Genomic DNA, 5,347 nt, shown 5'->3' on the forward strand with positions numbered 1-5,347 from the left:
TTCTCTGCGTAGAATTTAGTGATTTTTATATCAACCAATCTCTCACTGGACAAACTATACCATTTTTTTCTTTCCGTTTTACTTCAGTAACAATTTCTGGATCATGATAGTTCGAAATCATATGTACCGACCTTTTGTCCTTCCATTTTATAGCTGCTAAATCTGTGTTACTAGTAAACCACTGATATTCACCACGATTCATAGTTTTGTCTGGTTTGAATTTAGGTAGATACCGACGGGATATGTTCACCGTAGCCACGGCATGGATGCCCTTCCTTTTCAAATCTTCCATCAGCGGAACGTTACAGAAGAAATTATCAAAATACAACAGATGATCCTTGCCACGCAGGTGACATGTAAGGTGATTGATTACGCGAGAACCTAGACATTTTTCCTGGGTGTCTGCCTTGCCTGTATATAAATCAAATTTTAAACAGTACCCAGATTTATCAGCGAGAATCCACACTTTATAGCCGCGCTTTATAGGCTTTTTCGGCATGTATTGTTTTAGGGAACTGCGCCCCTTGAACTTTATCATGGACTCATCGACTGCTAATTGTTGGCTCGGAAGCAAGCACTTTTCAAATTTTTGAGATAATGTAATTATCATGGGACGCAATTTGAAGAGTGTCGTAATTAGGGGAAGATCTTTCAGGCATAACAGCGTTGTTGTTTACATGTATGTGTGACAGTAGCCAGCTAAATCGTTTTAGACTCATTAGACGGCAAATACAGGGTTATTATAAATGTTTGTAGTCCAAGTAGGCCATGAATTTGTGCCGTCTTGTTTCGATTGTGCACTGTATCTAGTGGAATATTGGCATGAGTGAGCTCCTGACCAACTGAAACTGTAAAAGTCACTGTCAATGTCAAATCACTGATTACCGCATTTTTTTCCTTCGATTCAAAATAAGTCTTTAGTAAAAGTTAAGAGTGTTAAGACCACAGACGACCATAGCAGACGACGATGAGTATACAACAGTGATCAAGGTTAGGTTAGTAAAATTCTGTAAGTTTCAAGTAAATTTATTTTCAGGTTAACTGTTCTCTTCCAAATTCTCTCCTAATTATCAGTTTCTCCTAAACACATTTTTTTAGGATAAAAAGGATTTTTAGGATTGCAATGGGGTACACCGTGGAACAGACTACTTTCATTATTATTTCATTTTATTAAAATGGTGTACGAGATGAAAACAGAATGCAATCATGTAAGGATCAATATCTCGCAAAGTTTCCTAATTTAGAGATAGAGGAACAATCTTTAATGACCCACATTTGATGGATTGTGAATGGACAAAACTAGAGATGTTTCAAAGGAAAAGTCATCGAGAAGGCTTCAAGTTGGTGAAGTTTTGAGAGAGAGAATGGAACAAAATCCCAGAACATCATTGTTGAGACTGTCAGCACAGTCAGGTATAGCACTGAGCACATGTCAGAAAATTGTGAAGAAAAGATTAAATTTGCACCCTTATAAAATGTCATTGTTTCAAGAATGAAACTAGCAGATTATCCATGTCGTGTTGCATATTGCAGCTGGTTTTTAAACAACATGAATGATAACAGAACTTTGGATTTGTCATTATTTTCAGACAAGGCATGGTCCTGCTGTAAGTTCATAACCTGATTGTAGTCAGGGAGACGTTAGAACTAATAAGTATACCTCCTCTTCCATATTTGTTGCTGATTTCGTTAACGACTATTCCAGATTGGATCAACGCATGCACGGAACCTGTCTGACGTCGCCCATCTTGTGTATCCTGTCCCACCACATTATAACATTGGAAATCATTTAATGCACATCAACAACAATAAAACCTTGCTGGACAGTTAAATAGCTTTAATTTGTTGCCATATAACACATAAATAAAATGTCTACAATATTTACAATGATTTCATTCTCTTATTTTCCATCAACAGTTTTGGAATCTTGTGGTACCTAACATTGTTTCCTCGAAACTTTTAAAACAAAAATGATTCAGTACCCATTGAATAATTTAGCAGCAACAATTCAGTTCTACACACCTGTGGTTGAACACCAGTGGAAAGTTTACAAAACTGAAATAGAGAAAATTAAATTTTATTGTCCGTATGAGATGGATTGAACCATTATGAACTTTAAAGTTCACTTTGATAACAAATCCCGTCTTGATGGATTTTAGTCACTGTTACTCACGGTATTAAAACGTTGGAACAATCTCTTTAAATGAATCTTCACTGTTGTGGTTAATAATTCAAAGAATTTTTTGAAGGTAAACATAACCTCCTAATGTCAAGAATAATAATCTACTTCGTATCATTTTCGTATTGAACTATGGAACGGCAAAAGAAAAAATTTCATTTGTTTTCATGGGCTCGTTGACTACAAACATTTATAATAACCCTGTATAAGGGTCGTTGAGATCAGGGGCACTAGACCAGTAGTCTTTATAGCTGGATGAACGCTTTATGCCCATAAGCAAATTAATTCCCAAGAATGTGTTCATTTCTTTTGCGGTCGTTGGGATATAATTTTTGCCTGATGAAGTTTTTTCTTGTTCGGCATATAGATTTGTCTGGAAAACTAAATGCTCAACAAAATTGTTTGTGATAAATTCTTGAAAGATTTTATATGGCGTGGGATTTTTCAATATTCCTTATAAAATCCGGCACTCCATAGGGATGGGTAAATATTGGAGGGGCTGTCGGTTTTGTAGTATTTGACCATGTTGGTGGACTATAAGCTTGAGTAATATTTGGGGTGACAATAGGAGTGACTTTACGAATTAAAGACGCCAACGGCAGATCAGATTCGGAGTCAGAATCGTCGTCGGATTCAGACATGCAAATTTCGGGTTGATTTTCAAAATATGTTGCTTCCTCAGTATCCGATTCCTCCACTTCAGATTCTGGTTCTGAGGGTATTGGCTCCACAATTTCGAAATCTTCAATCTCTCTATATAATTCTTCCACGCTCATATCTACCAGCCGAAATGGTAACTCGTCCTTACCTAATCTTGACATTTTCCTACATAAATACATAGTATTAGAAGTTCCGCAAACGAAGCGGTGGTACAAAACAAGTACCACCACAAGACTTAGTTTTTCTTGAATAATAATGAACACTGCGTGTTTTTAGTAAAATAGTACTCACCAGTAAACTTAATTGCAACACTGAATATAATTTTCCCGACTTAAATTCAATAAATTTATATACAGGGTGTCCCCAAAAAAGAAGACGAGTCCATAACTCCGTTATTTATAGGAAGATTTTAATTATCTGTACACCAAATTAAATGGTTGTTAATAGGCTACAAAATGGCCTAATAAATTCAAGTATAGCTCCATGGACTTCAAAGGTAAACTGTCAAAATATTTTTTTTCAAATGGGATTACATATTTTTTTTAGTAATTCTGATAGAGATTTTTATTCTGAAAACAACAATGTATCACAAATATACACTTAAATACCAAAAATTCACAAAAAAAATTTAAAAAACGCTACTATCATCTATGTTCTATGTTTTGCGCTAAACATTGGCGGCACATTGCGCAATCCCACATGTTATTATTTGTCATTTGTTTTTCCAGCTACCTTAATTTGGTTATTACATTGTAACGCAATGCATTTTGATAGCTTTTCGCTTGGTGCTCGTCATTTGTTTCAAAAGTTAGTGTTATTTTTTTTATGTGAAGTTATACTTGTGATACATTGTTGTTTTCAGAATTAAAATCTCAATCAGAATTACTAAAAAAAAGTATGTAATCCCATTTGAAAAAAAATGTTTTGACAGTTTAGTCTTGAAGTCCTTGTAGCTATACGTAAATTTATTAAGCCGTTTTGTAGCCTACTAACAATCATTTGATTTGGTGTATAGATAATTAAAATCCTCCGATAAATAAGGGAGCTATGGACTCGTCTTTTTTTTTGGGGACACCCTGTATTACAATAGCTATGAAATATGTCACAACTACAATGACATTTCTTCAGCAGAATTATGATTCCGGAGTGCAGTTTCATTTGATGCCGACATTTTTGTTGTTTAATATTGCCCCTAGATGTCTCTGATGCGGTGGTTCGTAAATCACACCGCGAACACACTAGCAGGAATAACATAGAAAGGTGGTATACTTTGTGGACCACCACCGCGGAATAGTGTCAAAAAAGGTGGTACATCGCGTGAACCACCACCACTCAAAGAGTTAAAGAACCAAAGTTGGTTGCCATAGCAGCGAAACAAAAGAAGATAGGAACAAACTAGAAAGAGCAGATGATGCAGGATAATACACCAATCAATTTTTATATTAAACATTTTTTCATAAATTGTCAAATTAAAAAGTTACAGCCAATATTTGATACTTTCGTTCCACCCTGTATATGCGATTAGCATCAAACTGATATTTTGTTTGCAGTGATTCCTAGTTATTGAAAAACATTTTCACTTCCGTTTTGTTAAAGGCTGTAATTCTATTAATAGAAGTAGACTCAGGTCTACGAAGCGAAATATTAGGATGCCTTTTCTTGAATCCATAGAACCAGTCCTCTCCTGCCATTTGGGTTTTTTTTGTCAAAATTGTGCTTTAAATTATTGCCTTCAGCATATTTGAAGGCTATTTTGCGGACCATCTCAATAGTTAAACCATAAAATTGTTTACTGCATTTCAAAATATGGTCCTCTAGTTCTACTTCTTGTTCTTGAGAAAATATAGCCTTTCTTCCAGTTTTTGGAGTCTTAATAGTTTCTGGCTTAAGATAGTCATGTATAATGCTTTTTGGTACAGAATAAGTAATAGCTGCCTTTCCTAGTGAAAGTGTTTTGTTTTTGACAGCCTCAATGGCTTTCTTCAAGTCCACTAATTTATATTTAGTCTTTGTCTTTCTTTGGTAATGTCTTGGTATCTGACATATTAATTTATATTTAATAACAATATCAGTAATAACGTATACATATGTATTAATTGTGATAAAAAATAATTATCCGGCCTATTAACTATCTCTACACCAAAATACACCTAGATACATTTATGTATTTATTTTAAACTGATTTACATATTAGTGAAATATTGTATTTTTATTATATTAACAATTTGGTTACGGTATTCGACTGTAGTAGTTATATGTTCCTATGACAAGGCTAGAAAATGCCATTTTGCAAGTGCAAGCGCGGTTTGTGAAGCAGAGGGTCAGCCGAGGCGTCACAAGTGCGGGCACTTGCAAAACATTTTATAACCCTGAAATACACATGTTCAAAACCGTCGTCGTCCTTTCTGTTATTCCTAACCCATCGTTTGATACCCCCTCGGCTTCTATTGCTATACACAATGTACAGCTTGGGATAAAGGATTACCCGACATTAAATTTCACACTTTA

The 5,347-nt window shown here is 35.0% G+C and overlaps 2 long non-coding RNA genes across 5 annotated transcripts; one reads left to right on the top strand and one right to left on the bottom strand.

Annotated features, from left to right (window-relative positions):
* Positions 1-743: 743 nt before the first annotated feature.
* Positions 744-1,890, top strand: LOC138128533 (uncharacterized). 4 transcript variants are annotated; one of them, XR_011158747.1, is made up of 2 exons: positions 744-1,009; positions 1,099-1,890. It is a non-coding gene; the product is annotated as an uncharacterized lncRNA (long non-coding RNA). The 4 variants fall into 4 exon arrangements; XR_011158749.1 differs by having other exon boundaries at positions 1,117-1,890; XR_011158748.1 differs by having other exon boundaries at positions 744-995.
* LOC138128536 (uncharacterized) lies at positions 1,823-2,390 on the bottom strand. The gene is made up of 2 exons (XR_011158751.1): positions 2,174-2,390; positions 1,823-2,055 (listed from the first exon to the last, which is right to left on the bottom strand). It is a non-coding gene; the product is annotated as an uncharacterized lncRNA (long non-coding RNA).
* Positions 2,391-5,347: the final 2,957 nt, after the last annotated feature.

Source organism: Tenebrio molitor, chromosome 4 (genome assembly GCF_963966145.1).
Source record: "Tenebrio molitor chromosome 4, icTenMoli1.1, whole genome shotgun sequence".
NCBI classification, from domain to species: domain Eukaryota; kingdom Metazoa; phylum Arthropoda; class Insecta; order Coleoptera; family Tenebrionidae; genus Tenebrio; species Tenebrio molitor.